Source organism: Gobius niger (genome assembly GCF_951799975.1).
Source record: "Gobius niger genome assembly, chromosome: 2".
Lineage (NCBI taxonomy): Eukaryota > Metazoa > Chordata > Actinopteri > Gobiiformes > Gobiidae > Gobius > Gobius niger.
The window spans coordinates 16,438,673-16,461,859 of NC_136853.1; the positions used below are offsets into that span (position 1 = coordinate 16,438,673).

Below are 23,187 nucleotides of genomic sequence, written 5' to 3' on the forward strand. Positions count from 1 at the left end.
GCTGTAGTCGATTATAACAAGCTAAGGGGTAACTTCGAAAAACCACTGTCCACCTGCACAGATAATGTCCGTCTTTTGAATCGTATGGGCTCCTGCAGATCCTGGTGTCGTCCATGGGGGTATAGTTAGAGATCCATAGGGCATGGCAGATGCAAAGAGATAGCCTCCAAACAGCAGTTATTTTTCAGGCAAGAGCCCCTTCCAAGCGTCCGGTGTGGAAGGTTCGTCTCCAAATAATATCCTGTGTGGCCATTGTTCACAAAGTGATAAACAGTAGCTCCTTTCCAACAGTAAAAATTAAAATGCACCGATCGTAGTTTCAGTACTGTTGAGACAACGAGCGCAGTGTTGTTGTGATGCCACAGACAGCGTGTGGAGGGGGCGTGTCGGAAAGGGTCAGAGGTTCTTAAAGAGACAGAGGCCTATTGCAAGTCATTTGCTACCGCCATTTTGAAAGAGCAATTTTATACAAGGCAGTTCTTCTAATTTACTGCATTGACAGACCAACAGAAGGTTTCGTCATCATTGTAGTGTGATATAGACTGGTGCTATGTGGCTGAAAAAAGCATAATACCCCCTCTTTAAGTTTTTACCGATGAGTATGCACCTTTTGGCATAACACGCTGAGGCTCATGAGACAAAACAGCGATTTACCGTGGGTCTTAAAATTCTCACGATTCACCTACCATGAGCTTTTATAACCACGATAATTGCAAAACCGGTTAATCTTGACATCCCTACCCACCAAAAAGGTCAAACCTGCATGACAAAATATTTCTCATCTAACCTTGCCCCACACACCACTCCTTTTATGTCGACTCAGCAATGCCACACCTATGGATGCTGTTTCCATGGCAACCTCACAGTCGGCTTGCCCCAGCTGGTACAGTCCCTGGAGGGAACTGTATGGTCCGCATGTATATGTGTGTGTGACAGAGAGTGAGGTTAATGCGTCCCACGGGTGCCTTGCTCCTTCATGTGCAGCCGAGTGGACTGAGGGGGAAAACTTAGCTGGTCAAAAGCAGCTATCAGAAGAACACTATTGTCTGCCGGATATGATGGCGTCTTATCTTTTGGTGCTGATCAAGTAAAAAGAAAAAGAAAAAGAAAAAGTTTTGGCAGATTAAGGGACGGCTTACTCGAGACAGTAGAAAGAATAGCTGTTGGGATTAGTCCTGACAAATTGCTGACCAAGACTTTCTGGGAAGGTCAGAGTTACAATACAGTGATGAAGACTTTGCACAAGGATAAAATTCAAACCCTTACAATGAATCACTGCAATCTGAGTTGCAAGCATAAGTTTAAGGACATAAGTTGTGCACAGATCTACCATCTGATGGGACTTTACATCTTTGGCCCTTTGACGAAGAGAATTGGATGATTCTCGAAACGTCAGGCAACTATATGAAAATGTCCAGTTGAAATGATTTAACTATATATGAGTTAAGGACACAAGTTTTCTTCCTTTTGTAATATACCTAATTCATAATCAGTAAATTTGATAATTTGTGATACCTAGAACATGTCTTGAAACATAACAAAGTCACAAGGTATTTACAGGACAAGTGTCTGTACTATTTCACTTGTACTCTCAAACTTATGTTTGGTCTTCTGAAGTCAAATAGTCCCTTGTCTGACAGCCGTCACTACATCAGCCTCAAAACCAATATATCCCCAAAACATACATAATAGCCATAGATACAGACGGCACCACTGAAATCGCCCATATATGGTCACGTTTGAAAACAGTTGAGGGGGAAAACAATTTGGAGAAAAATCTAAACTTTCTCAAATTATTCAAAAACTACTTTAACAAATGCTGAATTATGAACATAGATTTCTACTCAATAAAGATACAAAGACATGGGGAGGAGCAAAGTGGTTCAACAGCCCATAAATACATAAATAACAGCTAATGCTAACGTAATGCTTCATGTTAGCACCGTGCTAATGCTAACGTTAGCTAGTGATAGCTAAGACTGAGGCTTTTTTGCTTCTACTGAACAATCTGTTGTGGAAAAATATCCATATGGACCTGATTTAGACTTTACTTTGTTTATGTGTGGCAAATAAGTTCATATTCCCCCAGAAAATGGCCAAAAGATTCTGTTTTCCCCCTTCACAAAACCACGCCCCCTTCTATGACACAATGCCGTCTGTATCTACATCATACTGCAGAGGATAGATTTTTTTTACATAGAGACAATAAAGCTTAATCCAAATCATCAGTTTGGACTTTCTAACTTTATCTTCAAAGCAATCAGGCTGCATTCATGCTTTCACGTGATATTATGAAAAGATTTGGAGCGCTAAAGTGAGATGAAGTGAAAGTGAAAAAATATATTTAAAAAAGTTGCGAAATTCTTTTCTCTGGTGAAATAATTTCCCTCATAATGGAATAATAGCATATGTTAGGCACAATGGATGTCAGGTGGGTGGATAAGTTTAATAGGTCAAATTTGTGGTCCTAATAATCCTTCAAATGTCCCTCCCTTTTTCTCTACTCCGAGCTCTGCCTCCTCAATCAAGACATTTTTTAATTAATATGAAGCAATAAACATGCAAATATTTTTTATGCACATACAACACAACTGCTATATCTTGGCACCGATGGCAGCATTAGCCCTGCAGTCACACAGCGTTTAGTGAGAGAAACCCTTTAACCTCACAATCTGGCCATAATTTTCAACTATAAAAACATCACAGCGCTCTTTATCCCTATTCTTTCCTCAACCCAAACAACAATATGCTAAAAGGTTAATAGGGCGTCGTCGCCAAATGACACCAAATAACAGTGGCACCCGATGCTTGTGTTAGCAGCTGTAGCGGCGTAAACAAACACTTTAGTCCACTCACTCTCTCTGCAGTGACTCACACTACAGCGGCGAATGTACTGTGTGGTCAGCATGGCCCTGGGGTTTCTCTTTCCAGCTTTCCATGACATTTTGCAGGAACAGGAAGAAGAACATGAAGTCAGCTCATAACAAAGGAGCTGGACGCAGTGGTGACATAGCTCCTCCGACCCGAGTGGATTCAATGGTATTTGGTCACAGGCTTTATATAGGAGATGAGCTCAGGAGAGGCTTATGAATAAATAATAGTGAAGGACTGGAGGGACTTAACAACTTTGCTTCTTTGTACACCACCCTTATGCAGTGCTCTGGAACACATGTGTGAGCCATTGGTGTTTTGATGCTTAAACAAAAAGTCTAAAACGCCTTAATTATATTTGATCTATTACTGTACTACCCTTTAGGTTTTTAATTCAGTGTGTTATTTCCTGATGCTGGAAAGAAAGGGAGGAAAAAGAAAGAAACAGCTGTTGGTGGTGTAATGTACTACATCACTGTATCACGCACACGCTATAGAATATTGCTACCACTTTTGGACACCTAATAAAGTAAATGCTTCCCCCTTAGTTCAAATATGCTGTCAAACATGATGGTGAACTTTGTGACAGTTCATAAGGACAGGCTCAGTAATGCGCTAAAGACAATTGCAATTTAACACTCCCCTTTAGTCTTCTTAGCTGCCCCGTTTTAAACTATACGCTCTTTAGCATGTGTTTGTTCGAGTTCAGTTTGAATGCACCCGCTTTATGCTCCCATTGCTTGCATTTCCCAATAGAACTGAGGAAAGATTGAAGGTCACCAGTGTTGCTTTGGCATCCTTTCGCTGCGTCCATCTCCACATACTTTGTTCCTAATGCATCCTTCTCCCTCCCACCTTCTTTCCTCAATTCCCCTATACACATACTCAGCACGCTCCTCTATTATCTGCTCCCTAAGTAGTCATTCAAATTGCTATTTCCATCTTCCCATTGCGGGCTCATATCTCCCTCCTGCCGCTGTACGTGGACCGCAGATCGTATCACTCGCCTGAGCCGCTCGGTGCACTCTCCATCAGCTGGGTACCTCGATCGCTTTGTCAGCGTGTGTGTGTGAAATCTTGTCTGCAAACATGGGAGACAGACAACAGCACACACTGCCAGATAGACAAAAACAGCAGGAGAAAATGGATGGAGAAAGATGCTTTGAACTATCAATCAGAATGTAAATAAAACATGAGGTGGGGAGGCTTCAAACCATGTCTTACAAGTCAACAATATTGTGTATTTATAACGAGGAATCTTGCATGTAGCGATTCAATTCTTTATCATGCCCAAAACTGAATATACTGACTTGTCAAATTTGGCAAGCTACAGATTTCCGTTTGTTAACAAAAAAAAACAAAAAAAACATGGGAAATTAGTTGTCAGCTCAGATATGGACAGAATTGAATGCCTCATCCCAGCAACTGTGACTAGAGATGCACTGATCCGATACTGGTATTGGATATTGGAGCCGATACGGGAAAAAATATGCTATCGGTATCGGGTATCAAACATCCGATACTGAACCAATACCAGATAATGGTAAATGGTAAATGGTCTCAACTTATGTTTTATTTTCCACCTAAATTAGGCACACTCAAAGCGCTTTACAGCAAGGATTCACTCACCCATTCATACTCTCAATCACACACCAATGTACGCAGACACTGGGGGCAATGTGGGTGAAGTGTCTTGCCCAAGGACACAACGACAGTGTGCACTTACCGGTAAGTAAGTAACTACGTGAATATGGGCTTGCAGTATGTTACTTTGAAGTTCAGAACCTGGAGAATTCAATCGCAGAGTTTCATCTAACTTCCGCAAATGCCGTGGATAGCGTCAGTATGCTAAAGCTAGCGGTGACATGCTAATGCTAACAAAAACTAATCAAGGCTGGGTCAGAAACTATGATAGAAATACCTAAAGTAGCCTAATAAAATAAAATAACCACAGCTGAAGCCAAGTGTTTGTACTTTAGTTTAAGAAATAACTGATCTAACATATTGGTAATGATCAGGTCACTTAATGTGAGTTGTTTCTATTAATGTGACCAAAAGTCATATACCCAAGGATGTTTAGTGTAGAAAAGTCCAGTGATCCTTGTTAAATGTTTATAGATATAATTGCCAATTGATCTGTAACACCATGACAATAAAATATGACTTTATTGATCTTAAAATGGAGAAAAGAGTCAATCAATTTTTCACTCAGGGAAAGCCACTTTTAAAAAAAGTCTCTTGGTATTGGAAAATATTGGATATCAGCAGATACTCATACCCCAGTATCGGCATCAGTATTGGTAGCAAAAAAGCTGGATCTCAACCTCGCTACCTGGTCATTCTTCAAGATGCACCCACCCAGGGTCCATACCATGACCTCTCTAACACTGACAGTCACACAGTCACTATTGCATTTAAAATTGAATGAACCTCCGAATACAAAAACAATACCTCTCTAAAGTGTAAGAATTACAACCAAAACATGATCCTGCCCATGGAATCAACAACAGAAATGACCATTGACAAACCTTCCCATGAATTCTCAACAGTGATAAGATGCAAACAGGATATAAAGTTGTAATATAATGACAAATAAAGCACCCTCACTTAAGAATACCTGGATCATAGAAGACCTTCAATGGCCTTTTTGTTCTGAACAACTGTGCACCCACCAATGCCGCCCATTTCTGCAATAAATCATCAAGAAAGAATAGAGACACCTGCCAGTTTTAGGAAACAGCTTTTACAAACGACTCCGTTTCTTTCATGTAATTTACAGTGCTCAGGTGGGACCACTAAATAACACGGTGTGCCGTTTATTCCCCGGAAACACAAATCTAACCCTTCATTGCGGCTGCTCAGGGGAGCCGTGTGTGATTAGGGGGAGAGCACCGCTGTCAGCAAATTTGCAAAGGCCTGCTTTAGTATGCGACCCTAACTTGACGACTATGTTAATCAAGGCACACTTAAGCCCTGCCACCTCAAAAATATGCAACACCTTTAAGTTCAGTTTTTTTTCTTCTTTTTTCTATGGCACAGCAGAAATCAGCCGCACGCACAGAATTACACAACCCTCCCCAAGGGCCCTGCCACTCTCCGTCACCCTGCCTCCACCACTAATGGCTAATTTGCTGGCTTTTTGGGGTAAAAGGTCACCGGGCTGACGGATGGGAGGTGTGAGGACTTGTCAATACCAACCTTCTTTTTAACACACACATACACAATTATAAGCACATAGGAGCAGTCAGGCGTTCATGAATTTAAACACTTAACGTAACCAATCAGACGCACGAACACATGTGGACATCCATTACAGAGGTGCCACATGACCAGCAAGCCCAGTGCCATTACGATCCATATAGTGCCATCTATCTTAACAGTGACAGGTGCGAGGGGAAGGATCCCACAATGCATTTCTTCAGCGGTTAAACAGGGAGGGGGACACAAACGGCAAGCTAGAAGGACAGACAGAGAAGGGCTACAGTATATTGGCTCCAGGGATGCAGTGACAGACAAAATTCTGCGATGATTTTAATGGGGCAAGGAAATTGATCTCCGCTGGCATCCTTTATTTGTAGCTTTTTTTTTTTTAAAGTAAAACAAACAAACAAATAAAACAAGCCAGTATTACTGCGATACAGCTATATATGAGCTATGCAATCAATTAGCGATGTTTCTTTCGTAATAATAATTAACTCAAATGCAGCCGAGTCTGTTGCCTTGGAGACAGGCATACGGTGACACAGCATGTAATTAATTCATCAGTGAGTGACAGAGAAGGATTAATCAGCTTTGCCCACTACAAAAAGGAGCAAACGAGAAAAGCAGAAACAAAATAGGAAAAGTTATGCATCTAATGACTTTACAACACTCTTCTTTGTTGTTTATTTTATAGGATGAGGTAACGTGCGCATTTTGCAAGGCACTGGATCAGCAAACCTGGTGATCCAACTGGAGACTGCAATGGTCAGCGCTCATTGGCACATAAAAAAAAAATCATTGCTTATGCGTTTTTTTCCGTTTGTGGCAGTTTCGCAGCCTGACTGTCCCTCATGACTAAACAGTATGTGGAAAAGCTAGAGCGAGGCCTGAGCGAAGCTAGGCTCGGTGTTAAAAAGTAGTTTTTTGGGCAATAGTTTTTTTTAAAGGAACAGGCCACCATTTTTCCATACTGAGATATGTTCTTATGTGAGCTTAGACGAGTTGATGCGTACCTGTCTGGTCTTTGTGCGTGACTGAGGGCACCAAAGACCAAAGATGTTGTTAGCATTTGGCCTCTCCCAGCATATTCCTATACCTCCAAACGGGGTGAAGTTAGAAGTGACGGGCACGAACACAGACCAGACAGGTATGCATCAACTCGTCTAAACTCAAGTAAGACTCAGCATGGAAAAACGGTGGCCTGTTCCTTTAAAGGAGGGAATAGATAGAAGAAAAAAAAACTACACAAAATTCCACCTTTTGAAAGCTGTAAGTGCCCTGTTTGTTGAACACAAGCAGTTTGTTTTTACATTGTGCTCTGTGGAAAACCATGAGGTTTTTGCTGCAGTACCATGAAGTGACCACTAATCAAACAGACACCAGAGGGGGTGACACCTTATTGAGTTCTGTTAATGTATCCATGAAATAAACTCATGGATCCCCAGGCCACATCTTCATTGCTTTGAATAAAGGATCAGCTTTGCTTTGACCAAGCAAATCACACAGACGCACAAAGGAAGCACAAAGTTTGCCTCTTTCCATTTGGCTGGACGGTTGCCTTGTAAATAGAATATTAAATGTTCAAATGCATAGAAGACAATTTGAAGCAGAAACTGTCCAATCTTACAGTCGTACGAATTCTTTATCTTGAGACCTTCCAGTCACAAGCAAGAAGGACTTGCCTGAGGCTAGAAGAACAGTGATGAGGCCCATAGGGAAATCAATTAAACATGCATCAATAGCAACCAAGCCCATCAACATTGACATGGAATCAAAAATTGACAGAAGGGATAGACTGAGGTAGAACATTTTTCCATCTTCTCTATTTTATATGAACTTTATTTAACCAGGAAATGTTCAAGCCACACATTTACCATATTGAGCTTGTGTTGTTGTTTTAAAGGTACGCTTTAATTGATCTTTATGAGGGAATGTGTCCTCTGCATTTGCACTAACAACTAACAACACCTTTGTGATTTATAAACCACCACCTTTTGATACTATATAGCACTATACCGCTTTCATTTTTACTGCATGAGAGCGTGTGAGTGAGGAGTGGTTGGTGGTCGAAGGGTCTGTTGGCGCAGATGAGAGCAGCTGTGCTTCTTTCAGTCAACTCCAAGGGCAACTGGAGCTTGCCACCACCAAGTATGGAATGAATTAATAATTTTCCTCCGGGAAGCTCTTTGTTTCTTGTGAAAAACGCTATACGATTCCTTTCTGCACTTTCCATTTGTTTCTTGCGGATGAGCCCAGCAATCTACCTGATATGTATGAACTACTTAAAAACAACAATAATATGAGTTAAAAGTTCTACCGTACAAATTGAGTCACATGAACCAAATGAAGGTCAAATCTGCAGCAGCATGGATCTCTCAACTTTTCAACATAACCTTGTATGTAGCATTTGAGAAGTGCATTTTCAATCAAATTAATCAAACAGAAACTGGAAACCAAACCACAATATGTCATCAGAGGTTTGGCTATGCCTCGCAGATGACATCATGCTGTCTACTGCACCGCTATGCACGCCACTGTTTTGCCAAGTCACAGCAGCACAAGCAGCAACCTATCGACTGGCCTTGGATCATGACACACATGCACTCACACGGGAGCAGGCGGCGGCGATATTGCAGCTGAGGAGGCCACTGTGGAGGGCAGGAAGAACAATGCATCAAGACAGGCATGAATATAGGAGATTACTCAATATCCTCAGAAGCCAGGCCTGTGTGTTGGGCAGAACATATGACCTGCAGGGCAAAGGACGCCACATTCAGAATAATAAGGCTCACTTGTAAATTGGATTCAAACGGAGGTATAGACATGGAGTCGAAACACCAAAGTGAACTGTATCAGCTACATTATGCCTTTTCTCATGTGCGCCCCCTCCCCCATCAAATACATGTATGTATTTTGTAAAATAATTGCTCTACGTTTTAAACTGTCATTAATTTGACACTTTGTTTTTCTCTGTGATACTAACTGGTGAACTAGTGAGTAAAATACAGATTTGGAAAACTATGTTATTTTGAACATGACAAAGAAAATGTGACATGCAAAGAGTAAACTGATTCAAAGTTGTTTTTGGAGGGGAAAGATATAAAAATGAGCAGTCTGAGCAGATTGAATGGAAATCCATAAGCATTCTGAGCCATAAGTGGATAACAGCTGCATATCAATCAGTTTTATTGCCCTATTAACAAGCATACACACTCCTCACACGATTGTTTTTCTTTTTTCTCCATCACTCCGTTCAGCTCGCTGGCAGAAAAAAGCTCACCCTAAAGCTATACCGCCATTGGCCAACAATGATGTCATCGTTTCCTGGAGGCTGTGAAAGGAACAATGCGATTGGCTGGCATCAGCAGACGGTAAAAGAGCAGCGCTGAGGTATGACTTCCATTCATACACACACAGCGGGGTGAACGCGCACGTGCGACCACTCCCCATAGTGCCAGCCCTATTAGGGTTATGTCCATCATCTGTAGCAGACAGTACCTGCTGGGACCAGCCCTAATGGACATGTTGGGACGTTTTAGGATTTCACTCACGCTTTCACAAAAGCACACTATCAAATATGCAAGTAATCAAGCATGAATCCCCACACACTGACTGCGGGTGGGGGTTGGTAGGCCAGAGATGGGTGTTGGTTGGTTCCCATGTTGTTGCCATCCTGTTGTCATGGCGATGTAGTTTTACCATTAGGTTTATGTTCACAGTGCAAAGCCAGTTGGTCTTTTGTGTTTCACAATATTGTGCCTCCACTTGATCTGCACTGCCTGAAAGTTTCAAGAAATACAATATGAAAAATGGTTGTGTCAGTAGTGCATTCTTATTTTGGTGCCATTTCTAACAACAAAATGGGCAATTATTCTGAAGTTCTTGATTGCATGGGACAAAATTGTTGCAATGCAGTATATTCTAGGTTCAGTTCACAGCTTTGATTTTGCTTGAGGCAAATAGTACATTCAGAGCAGTCCTCCATATTTCGATCTTCAGTAGGAGGAGACGCCAATATTAAGTTGTGCTGCGGTCAATAAAAATGTGAGGTTATCCACAGCAAAGAACAAGTCATCTCACATACTGTTTATAAAAGGCAAGAGTAATGCAAATGACTTGCCATTTGAAAGTGGTCTGCAACCAACTCAGTATCTGCTCAAAACGTCACCTCGTCATAAACAAAGCCAGATCTGACACTTATCAGAATCAGATCAGTATCAGATTCTTATAAGCGAATCTCTACCCGTTTGAATAATTTAACCCTTCACTGAAGAAGACATGTGCCAGATTTTTTTCCAGATTATCGCCCTAACCGCACCAAAAAGCGTCTAAAACCAGAGCCGGCGTGTTTCAAAGGTGTCAGCATAAACACTCCCATGAGACCTCCTCCCTCCCAGCGATGCTCCGGGGAAATTAGCCACTGATAGCCTGTTACAAAGTACATTCACTCACCCCCTCCCCCCGCCATGTTTTCTACCACCTGCACTTATTTCTCTCCTCACTCCTCTTTTATTTTGACTTTGTTTTTGTTTTTTTCCCCCACATTCGCCAGAATCATGCTTGGGGTTTCTCCAGAGATTTTCAGTCATGGCGGATACAAAAGAAGCTTTGATTCTGACAGCGGGTGCAAGTTCGTAACTGGAAGCAGACAATATCAGAGACATAAATGCAACATGTGACAATCTGCGAGCCATTTTTGTCAGAGCAGAGAGCAGCGCGCTTTGATTTCCCAATAAGCAAATTATTGACTTTGCAGATGATGTTTATTGCCTGCGCTTTGTCCATTAGTCTTCCTCATGCGGATATTTCAATCGACTGTATATCACGCTGACGACAGGCAGCCCATCCGTCTCTCTCCCCGTCTCCAGGCTTGAACAAATGTCTCTGGCTAAAACATGGGAGTAATAATGTATATTCATGAGTTCTATGTGTTAGGCATGATATGTGTGAGCTCGCTGCATGAAATTAGTCTGATTAGCGCAATATTAATCTACACAAGTGAATTATGTAGAACAGAGATATCCAATAATGTGAGTCCCGTAAATCTTCTGGATCTATTGTCCCAGACTGACGGCCATGAATTAAATGTTTCAATGTTAATAGTGTCGTAAGCTTCCCGATCTCCGGCTAATCTATTGCAGTGCTGCACCTTTACGCAAAGCTGTGGGTGGATTATTTTAATTTCTCAAGTAAAGTTTTATGTGGCAATGAGGAGTTGGTCTAGAGAAAAGTGGCGCTGAAGCCGTATCAAAACAAACATTGTGTCTTGAGTGGGTACAAAGGAAAAATTCAGATGAGATCAAATGTGTAGGAGAGATTTATCTTTCAGTATACAACAACTGTACAACAAAATATGCCTTTGACCCACCCTTCAGGCGCTGGTGCAACCCATGAGGAGCAGTGGGACACCCATGTTAAAGGGACAGGCCACGGTTTTTCCATACTGAGATATGTTCTTACCTGAGCTTAGACGAGTTGATGTGTACCTGTTTGGTCTTTGTGTGTGCGCTCAGTCTCTCACTCAGTATGGAAAAACAGTGGGCTGTTCCTTTAAGCTGTGGGTGCCAGCACTATATACATTTCAGTACACCAATTAGACAAATTCTGTGTCTCAATAATAAATAATGGCCATTATTATTTATTTTTGCAGCATGGAATATGCCTGCTCCTAACTGCTAATGTTTATTATGACGCTTGTTCACTTCCTTTTTAATTATACCAATTCAATGGTAGTTGCATTGGCATGTTTCCCGCTGGAAAGAGAAAGCGTCCCTTATCATATTTCCTACAATTTAACAACAACAACTGGTACGTCTCCGTTAGCCTATGCGATAGACCTGCACAGATGGTAAAGGCAGCGTTAATATGACATGAACAATTTACCACGAAAGAAATAAACACATGAATGCGCCAACATCCAATTAGGGGTCCACTTGACTTTCAGTTTTAATAACACAAGACTCGAAAGCGCCATTGCACGACGCTAATGCACTGCTACAGAGATGATCCTCAATAAGTCGTTGCTAATCAAGCGGCACACGTGGAGCAGTGGAATGAACATATGTGTGAGTGCGGCTATAGGAATGAGAGGGAGGGAGAGTGTGATGTTCATTGCAATTCTCAGCTGCTCTCTGCAAATCACCCAGAGACGCTTTAACAGCCTTAGGTCTTTTCATAAAGGAAGATGATGCATTTAAATCTCCGCAGAGGTATCCGGCCTTTTGTAACTCAAACACACGTCGTCCTGTGGGATTTGTAAGAAATTAGAAAACCACTAACCTTACGAGATGGGGAATCTTTCTACGCACTTGTGCAGCCTTAACAGGATCTAGCCCTCTGTCTTCAAGTACTAGCTATGCATTTATAATGCGTGTAAAATATATATCATGAACTCAAGGTGGTCATATATCACCATGTGCATTACGCATATTGCCTGGCATCTTAATGATGACATTACGTCTCCCAGATATTCCCCACTTTATTTTTTTTTTGTTTAAGTGTCGGTATTATTAGTTGTTATTGACACTGTTTTTTTTAATCATGCAGGATCTGGAATGTCAAACTGAAATAGAAGAACCAAAGTGAGATTGTTTTTCATTTTCTGGTCATTGTAGACAGAGTCCAGACTATTATGTGGATGAAATTACTATCTGTCTATCTACTATCTGTTGCTATTACTCTCACCATTAGCACAACTTATACTTGTATACTTATGCATGAACAGAATTTCAAAGTGACTAAAAACACAACTCAAAAAGGTTCTTTTCTTCAAAACAGTACCAAATATATATTCTCCCCTTTATCAAAACGCTTGCCTGAAATACAATGGTACGATGTCCACTAATGTATGTAAAATAGCAGCACATACTTTCCGAGCACTGACTGAATAATGAGCATCTGGACGCCCGTGAATGTCCCTAAACGTGGCGTGTCCTCACTTTTTTGTTGGCACAATTGCAGAGCGGGAGCCAGAGGGCCGGTGCTTTTTTTATAGGAGACAATAGACATTTGGGGCCTGCAGAGACCACCTCTCCTCTGCGCACTGGAGGAGCTTCGCCTTTCATTTAGGAGAACTTAGCCTTTAAAGCCGCGGCCGGCTCCGTCCCGAATAGTCTGGGCTGCTTCTGAAACGGCTGCAGGTCAGAGATGAGGAGAGAAAACAGTTGGGTCCCTCCTGCACTGAATCCCATCGCGATGCCACACTGTGAAATTCCCAGCATGTGCTCACAGTCAATGTTTATGTGCACTTAAGTCTGTAAGAATTCAGACGACACACCGTTTCCACTTAAAATGTAAAGTTAGATCAGCTCTCAAAGTTTGTCTGCAAAACAGCCAGTGACACGGAGCACGGTTTCATCTCAGAAAGAAAGTTATGAATAAATGCAATAGACTGAAGAGGCTGCTGGAAACTGCAATTTTTACTTATCCATAAAAAGTTTCATAAAAATACCCCCAAAAAAGTGGCGGAGGAGAAGGAGGAAGTGGAGGAAGAGGAGGAAGAGGAAGAAGTGGAGGAAGACGAAGAAGGAAGAAGAGAAGGAAGAAGAGGAAGAAGAAGTGGAGGATGAGGGAGAAGAGAGGGAAGAAGAGGGGAAAGAGGAAGTGGAGGAAGAGGAAGAAGAATGAGGAAGAAGAGGAAGCAGAGGAAGAGGGAGAAGAAGAAGTGAAGGAGGAGGAAGAAGAAGTGTAGGAAGATGAAAAAGGAAGAAGAGAAGGAAGAAGAGGAAGAAGTGGAGGAAGATGAGGAAGTGGAGGAAGAGGGAGAAGAAGAGAAGGTAGAAGAGGAAGAAGATATGTGGAGGAAGAGGAAAAAGAGAGGGAAGAAGAGGAGGAAGAGGAAGTGGAGGAAGAGGAAGAAGAATGAGGAAGAAGGAGAAGCGGAGGAAGAAGAGGTAGAAGAAGTGGAGGAAGAGGAAACGGAAGAGAATGTGGAAGAAGAAGAAGAAGAAGAAGGAGAAGAAGAAGAAGAAGAAGAAGAAGAAGAAGAAGAGCTACAAAACTGAATAACTGAAAGTTTTTATCACATTTGTTTCATGCCTTTGTTGCATTTTATTTTTGAATTTTTTGTGTTGCTTTATAGTCGCTTTTGTCATGTTCTCAACACTTTTTCGTTACGTTTTCGTTGCTTTTTTGTCACGTTTCTGTTTACAGCCTACAGGCCAGTGCTATACCTTATTTGAAAGCCCCATCTCTTTTGGTCGACATAATTCTCAGTACTATAAATTTGACCTCATCATTACTGAATTGCCGTTTACAGACCTGTTTGTCCGTAGGTTCCTGGATCGGATGTTTTGAAGCTAACATATTGGCCAAAATCTTGAGTACATTTGTGATACACTACAGTCCTATTTAAGAACACCATCATTTTACACTGCATATTATTGACAATTACTATGCTATAACGTTCATGACCTCCAGGCAGGATCTTCACCCACTCCTCTCGCCTGTGGATAAACGCACACCAACCACAGCCATAGGTTAGTCTCCTCCCTAAAGTGTGTCTCTCTCATGTCAGGAGACAGAGCAGATGATTGCATGAAGCGCTGGACTGGAAATCTCTGTGATCCTGGCTCGCAGCTAAACACGAGGATACTACTCTGTGCATCCTCAATTGTTTGAATGGAGATCACGTTAAGAGCTGGAGTTCACGGAGCACTGCCTCAGGACGGCACTGGCCTTTTCACCTTAAGAATGAACCCGCGGAGACGCCGCAAAGAGCTCGTTCATTTACATCATCATCTCAGGAAAAAACAAGCTCACTGAATAATACACCATTAGTAAGATGAGTGGAGAACAGAACTAATAGGGAGCCTACAATAAAGAGAGGCATGGAAGTGTCAAAATAAGAAAGTGTTCTCAATGTTCAGCTTCTGTGACTAATGCGACATATTCACAACTCTGTAACAGCAGGCAAATGGATCTGACAAACACACCAGTCTGCACTAGAGATGATTTTAGTCAGGAGTTTGACAGCACCAACTGTCACTTCTTAATTGTCAAACGCATATTTCTCTCACAGAGCAGCAGTATGTTTCGCACAATATTCAGAACACAAGAAGCCGCAATGGACGAGATCTTACATTTGACTGAGATGAACGTGTTTTTGTACATCCCAGACTAAAACTAAAATGCATGGTAATTTTGAGCCTTGTTTTTGTCCTGGTTGTTTTTTTTTTCCTGGAAAGGTAAATCGCCCACAAACGAGGAGAAAATGGTGACCCTCAGGGTGAAGAATGGCGTCAGAGCCAGGGGAGAAGGAGGAGGACAAAGATGAAGAGGAGGAGGAGCAGATGGAGAAGAAGAGGAGGAAGAGGAAGGAGGAGGTGACCTGTGTGGGACACCATGCTCTGAAACAGGGGAAAACCAAGGAGGCGGTGCACTGTTTCAGAGGAATACTGAAGGAACCCAGCCGTGTTTCAGCCGGGTACTTCGGTTTCCCCTACCTCCAAAAACATGTTGGTCAGGAGCAGGACTAACCCTACACATCTGATCTATGCAATTGTGTTACTTACTTACTTATTTACCGTATCTTCCAGACTATAAGTCACACTTTTTTTCCATAGTTTTTTCTGGAGGTGCGACTTATACTCAGGTGCGACTTATATCTCAAAATATATATTGCCACATGTTATTCTCCCACTGACAGCTGCTAGAGAAAGTTTGGAGTGAGTGAGAAACTTGTGAGGGGCTGGCACAAAACAAGGTGACTCTTACTGCAGTGAAGAAAACAAAAAAAGCTAATTGTGGGATAAAAGCAGGATGGCCACAGCTAGAGGAAGGATGTTGCCGAGGCTGGTGCGACTTATACTCCAGAGCGACTTATATATGTTTTATTTCTCCTTCATTATTCGCTATTTGCGCAATACCATAATGCACAGCGCCTTGGGGGATTGCTAATGTAAACAATATGGCGTTGCAAGCTGTCATCAAAGAGACTAATCTTCTAAATACCTTTAAAAAAATATATGAAATTCCACAAAACCAAGCTCCTTTATCTGTTGATTTTGAAAAATCAATGGGGAAAAAAGCTCTGGTTAACCTTATGTGCAGTGCTTTGTAGTTCCGAATTCCATTTTCGATTGTTGGAGAAATTATGAGCACAGCAGAAGTGTTTTTTCATCATTGTTTGGCTGTAGCTTCACTCGCACTCAAAGGCCTCCAGCTCGTAGCTAACCCCCACAGCGCAAGGCATTATGGGTCATGTGCATTTTTTGGCAGGTGCGACTTATACTCTGGAGCGACTTATAGTCCGGGAAATACAGTGCTAACTTATTTACTTACTTCCTTACTTACTGAAACATCTCTAACTAGTGCACTGCATCTGGCAGAAGCGTCTTGGAGGACGAAACATCACAAAGGTGTTGGAAGTTCTCCAATGCTGAGCTGCTCCGTCTACAGTCTGTACATAATAAATTATACACACATGTCATATTCCTAAAAAGACGCTCAGTCACCCATATGTCAACACATCTGTTAATATCTCATTACTAAGACAAGCCCCATTTGTTCCTTGAAAATGAGCTGCCTAAAAAGTGACCTGCTGCTCGAGGACCACTTCACTTCACTGCTGTTCTTTCCAACTTTCTGAGCCAAGAACCAAGTGCGTAATATATCACTGAGACAAAGGCCTGCCACGGAATAGAGACTAGACTCTGGAGGATGCTGTTAAAACTACAAAAAGACTTCCTACACAGGCAACCTCTTATGCTTCCAGTCACTTTCTATTTTATAGGTTCAAAGAAGTTGCACCCATAGACAGCTTAGCTCCCTTTTCCTAAATAGTTCAGTTTTGTGGAAGTTAGGCAGAAGACAGCACCAGTTGGGACCATGCCAACCTGCTCCCAGCCTAGCAAGAAATTCTGCTGCGTAAAATGCTGATCTCCCTGGTTTCCGCGACCGAGCCCATAGTGTTAAAGTGCTCAATTAGAGGAGTACTTCTTTGGCTAATGTCAGACGGAGACAGAGGAGCTGTTTTTCTATTTGTGCTAATCGAAAGACTGCGGAGTGCTTTGTGCCAGTGGATGAAATGCACCTGCCTTTTTAAGATTAGTCACTGCCTCAGTAAAGTCTGCAAGTTTCCATCAAAGCAGAGGAGTGCAGGGCAAGTTCAGCTTGCTATTTCACCTTGGGGTCGCTGTCAGAAAGCTTATTTCAAAGCCAACGGAGGGAGACAACTGGCAGAAGCTGGGAAATCACAAAGGGAAAGAGAAAGTATGACTAAGTCGATGTAACAGCATGGTAAAAAACATACATCAGAAATCTCATTCTCCAACTTGAAGCTGTTTTTGCCAATGTAACACATGGTTGCTCTTATTCATATCTACTTCATCTTGTCCATCCCAGCAACTGCGAGCTACACGTTGATAACCCATCATTCGCAGCTTAGGAGAATAGTGTTGTCAATATTTATTGGATGGATGGATGGATGGATACAGTAGATAGATAGATATTTGCAGTAGATAGATAGATAGATAGATAGATAGATAGATAGATAGATAGATAGATAGATAGATAGATAGATAGATAGATAGATAGATAGATAGATAGATAGATAGATAGATAGATAGATAGATAGATAGATAGATAGATAGATAGATAGATAGATAGAATGGTTATTATGTTTTGTTATTTAAATATCAAAACTCATCATAGAACCTTTGAGACAATAATGGTATCTGAAATGGCTGGGCAAAACAAAGCTGTTTTCAGGATGTGAAAAAGCAAAAGTAAAGTTGCACGCACTTTATGTTTGCCAGAGCTTTAATCTAAAGATTTGATCCAAACCCTTTAGGTGAGCATCTCGACGCATAATAAACAAAGTCTGTTAATAAATGTATGTTGATTTATGCATTTTGCCCAGACAGCAGAATGAGCCGGGGACCGGGAGCCAATGAAGCACAATTTGTCAGAAACACACAGCGAGCCACCGTCCTGCTTACTCACAGGCTCTTCCCTTGTTACTGCCAAAAACATCAGAGCGCTCTAATGAGGATATGGTCTCTAGAATAAGGCAATTTACCCGCACGCGCATTTACAATCTTACACACACGCCCAGCTGCCCTTCACTCTGTGCCCGCCTGCAGGGTGTGACAGGCGGGCATGCCAAAAGAGGATTTGCAGCCGAAAGCTCTGGGGCGGAGGAGCCCAGTGCGTGAGATAACCGCAGTGAAGAAGAGGGGATTACATGGTGAATATTTCAATGCTAAAAAACATGCAGCGATTGGCCCGGGCTCCCCCTTTTTTTCCCCCGACACGAATAATGGTATTAGTGTGGTCGTATCTTCCACAGCTAGCTAAGCACTGACTAGACACGGTTGGCCAGGGGTTGATGGCTATGAGGCTATAATGCTGGAGCGCAGGCTGAGACCCCTGGGGAGAAGACTGACAAGCTGATTGCTGGTTAACCTACTGTGACTGACTGAATGGGCTAAAAGACACCAAAGCGCTTCTTATTAGTTGCGGACTTGATCGCTGTTCTGGAAAAGCAAGCACAAAGTAAAGTCTACAGATCAACACTTACACTGGCTGGTTTGTCTGCCTGTAAAGTTAATAATAAGGCGTTTGTAGGCTTAGACAGAACAACATTATGAACGCAGGAGGCTTGAGCGAAAGCAATAAAGCTGTAGTTTATTATGTATGGTGCATTGTAAGTGGGAAAATAAAACCCCGCTTGTAATAAGACTGGGCCTTTGAAGATACAGTCTTCACAACATGGGCCTCAACATATCCACAAGAAGTCTGTAAAAAGTGCCATTTTATTTTCAGTCAAGAAGGATAGGCAACATTTGATTAAATTCTGGCTTTACTTTTGAGTTTAATTGGAACAATGCTACTTGAAATGCAAGCACCCAGTGGTCTGAGCGCGTCTTGTTTATGATCTGTGAAGCAGAACCAGCAACTGATTAACACTGGCTTCTTGTTTTTCTCTTTTAATGTTTTATAATGAGATGCTATGAACTTTGCAAAGTCAAAGCTGTTCAGGATTTGGCAATAAATTGTTTTTTGGGGGGTTTTTTTGTAGATGAATGCAATGCCTGAGTGCTCATCACTCCTGACAAAGATCAGAGCACAGATCTGGAGCATGATGGTGCTCCACAACTGCTCTTGGCTTTTGATAATGGGAGCCGTGACATCAAAGGATAGGTCACTGCAGGCGATGATGTAAACAGAAAAGTACCTTTTTATTGAAGATTTCCCTGGAAAGTCCCTGGTTCAACTCCCGGGCTGGAGTCTGTGTGGAGCTTGCATGTTCGCCTTGTGTCTGTACTTTGGTTTTCCCTGCTGGGTCCCTGCTGGTAAAAGGCGCAAAAATTCTGATCCTCAGTGGGACTTTGCTGGCTAAATGAAAGTCAAATATATGGAAACTCTTTATTTATGTATTTTTCTGTTATGAATGAACTCCTGAAAAGATTCTTCAAAACTGTCCGTCTTTGTTGATTGACATTTTCTCCACAGGCTTGAAAATATAAAACATTTTGAGTTATTTCACCTTTTTGTTTCCATAATAATCCCATGTGTTCATCCGTAGTGTCTTCAACGTGAACCACACAATGTAAATAGAGTTGAAAATAACCAAACTTTTGACGGATTGTATATTTCAAACAATCCCAACAGCACAGGTCTCATCATCATCAGCCTGGAACTTACAGCACATTGACATCTTCTCTGTGACTTCCTACCGCAGCCCCTGAACACAGAAGTGTCTCTGTTATGTTCCTTCCTATCTATTAATAACCTAAACAAGTGGCATGTGTGTGTATAGATACGTGGTACATGCGCCTGCTGAGAGGAGAGGTGCCATACTGTGAGGTCAGCTCGGCACAACATACTACAAGGTAAAGGGCTCCCCTGCCTGGACTCCACATTACAGAGGCACCAGCTGCTGGAGGGCACACCGGCCGGTTCCATGCTGCTCAGGTCAGCAGGGAATAGAGGTAGGAGGAGCCCAAAACACAAGTGAAGACCCAGCAAGTGAAGGTGCTTATTTGAAAAACAATGCAAATGCAACAACAGGAGTTCAACCAATAGCAGGGGTGATGCAGAGGTGATGGGGGGTTGACAACCACAGAGGAGGCTGGGGGGGGGGGGTCTGTTACAATGTCCTAGTTTCAGAAATGCGCTGGCGGCACTGGCTTTAATGCGTCTCTATACAGTACATAGTTGTACTATACAATGCTGAGCTGCACAGCTGTGTGTAGTACTAGTTAGCTTAGCGCAGTCTAGACCAGGGGATCAAGTGTAATCTCCTCAGTGATACAGCTCATGAGCGGGGGTCACACTTCACTGTCACCGCAACAACAGCTATTGTCAACACTCAGGCCCATAGGGCTATGGAAGTAGTGACATCATTAGGACTTTAAAATCAGATAGGACAGCATGTTGTGAGAAAAGAACTGATATCTCAAATGTTGCAAAAAGGATATTTTGATGTTTTACAAAACCATTTCAGCACACCCCATTTTTTCATTCAAACTAAATTTGTGAGGAATTTGTGTCAAAACAAGACTCAATCCTTAATCAGGCGGTCCTTAAAGCTAAAATGGACACTGGAAAAGCATGAAAACAGAACTTGTTAAAGAAGAACTAAGTAAGTTGTTTATCTTAATAAATCCTTTTCGTAGTCCCTCTGGGGGTAATACAAGTGTTGATGGGGTGATTGAGGGGTAATCTTCCCCTGGTGTCTCTGGCCAGAAAACCACACTTGCAATTTTCCTGCCACCAGGTTGGAGTCACCAACGCTTTTCTACCTTTATCAGACCCAAAGTGCTTAAGACACCAATTCACACACCAATGTACACACAGACTGGAGGCAAGAAGGGTGAAGTGTCTTGCCCAAGGACACAGCAACAGTGTGCATTTGCTCTACCAACTGCGCCACCGTCGCCCCTAACTTACCTACTTAGTTACTAAGTTCTTATTAGCCTGTCTTTACCCAAAAAAGGGCAAGATGGAAGACCTCTGATAATGTAATACATCTTTTTGGCTTCTTAAGACAACAATTTGGCAATACACTCTGCAGTCCGAGCAATATATAGTATAAAATATAATAAAGCTAATATACAAGTGGGATTTAAAAAACCTAGGATGAAAAATTAAATACCATAGTCCTTCTTGTAGCACTCGAGCCCAAGGTTCTCCTCAGAGTCGCAGGTTCGAACCCCTGCCCTGACACTTAGCTGAAAACCTCTCACTCCCTTTCATTCTAAATCGTCCAATCAGAGTAAAAAGGCTGTGAAAAAAAATAATCTAAAATAAATAAATAACGTAAACCAGAACTATACTGACGAGCTAACACATTTCCTCTGAGGCAGATGGACTATCTTTCAGAGCACAGACCAATTTCACACTTTACTTACTTACGATGCATTGCCCTTCCTCTCGCACCGCCCGCCAACATTGATCAGAGAAGTGCAACTTTTTGGTTAATTTTGAGTTATTGCGTTAGGTGCCACAGACTTCGATAAATCACTATACCCTTGTGGTAACAGGAGCGGAGCCGAATATGAAGATACATATGAACAATTACTGTCTGGCAGAGTGCAGTGTTTGGGTTGTATGGAGCTGTATTGAGCCTGACAGTCTATCTTTAATTGGAATGGACTGAGGAATCAATATCGTCTCCAATCAAAACTGACTGTGAGCAGAAGCCAAGCTGCTAAGAATTAGGCAATATTTTTTCCCCCCCAATAAAAGTGCTGCAACTTACCGCATCGGTTAATTCATTTAGCCCTCACTCATATAACACCCACCGCAGCTTGGCATCAACAACACAACAGCTTTCATGGAGATAACTTCACTAACCCTAAGCAACTCCAACATAACATACATTTGCTTATTTATTGTGTTATTGTTGCTCTTCTTGCATTTTTTTGTCGCTCTTTTGTGACTTTTTTGAATCACTTTTTCATTGTGTTTTTGTCGTCTTCTTGTTGCTTTGTCGGCACATTTTTGCCACTCTCAAGTCACTTTTTTGTTGCGTCTTATCCTTGTTTTTGTCGCTATTTTGTCGCTTTTAGATTGCGATGAAGCCAAAGTCGAGAAAATGTGCTCACTTCAGGTGGGGGTTAAGAGGTTAAAGGGCCCTATACCTGATTTTTTTTAATTTTTTATTAAAGGGTACAAACAATGAAAGAGGAAGCCACTAAATAAAAATGTCAGTTGTGTCCGAACTCATTCCAAACTTTCCTAACATCCCAATTCTCCACATACGGGAGGACAAAACAAATGTTGTTTACGTTAATTCAAAGACTCACCTATTCAGACTGGCCTTAATTTAACACTGATGTTTTTTTTCTTTCTAATGGAAAAGCATTTAAAAGCAAAGCGGGGATTTCTTATGCTGATTGTTTTGAAAGAAGCCTGGTTTTAGAAGTGCTCAGAAGGTGACGCTGACATGGGAGCAGGATTAGTGCCCTAAAGCACAGTCAAAACCTCCCAAAAAAACAAAAAACAACAGCTTACAAAGTTAAGCCCTAATTATGGCAATGTGGCAGCGGCAAGACGAGATTTTGTGCACCTCAAACTCTCTTTTTTTTTTGTCAGTATCACCACCCAGGGCAGTACCATCTCTCCGCTCCCTGGAGTATCCTGTTTCACATTGTCTCGCCTGTCATTCACTTGACAGCTTTGGCATGTGCGATCCTTCAGCGTGGAGGTTCTAAAACACCACTCCCTGCCCCACATGTGGTTCCTGAAAAGTCCCACCACACAACAACAGACTTTGAATGTGAAGCGTGACGAGGCATATCTGATACACAGCAAAAAATAAGCCGTCCATAGAATAAGGTCAAATATTGGGTTGCAAGTGCCAGGCCAGAATTAGACATGTTAACTGATATAAGATACTGTATGCACAACTGTCGGCCGAAAGCACAAACACAGTGCCGTTTCAGATCCCTTTCGCACATGCACGAGCCAGAAATGTTTCCAAAGTTTCTCTCCCTGTCCCGTAAAGCCAGTCTGCAGGCTCCGGCGGTGCACGCAGACCGACATTATCGCTGCAGGAGCAAAGTCAATACGGAGAAGTGCAAAACTTTAGCAAAGTTCGTCAAAAGAGTGGCCGATGTAGGTCAGCGGGAAAACACAAATCAGAATGGTTTGTGCGAGCAAGTTGTC

At 42.0% G+C, this 23,187-nt stretch overlaps 1 protein-coding gene across 2 annotated transcripts in view; it reads right to left on the reverse strand.

The window, feature by feature from the left end:
* Positions 1-23,187, reverse strand: part of sh2d3ca (SH2 domain containing 3Ca) — a 76,368-nt gene that overhangs the window by 31,527 nt on the left and 21,654 nt on the right. The window lies entirely within an intron of this gene.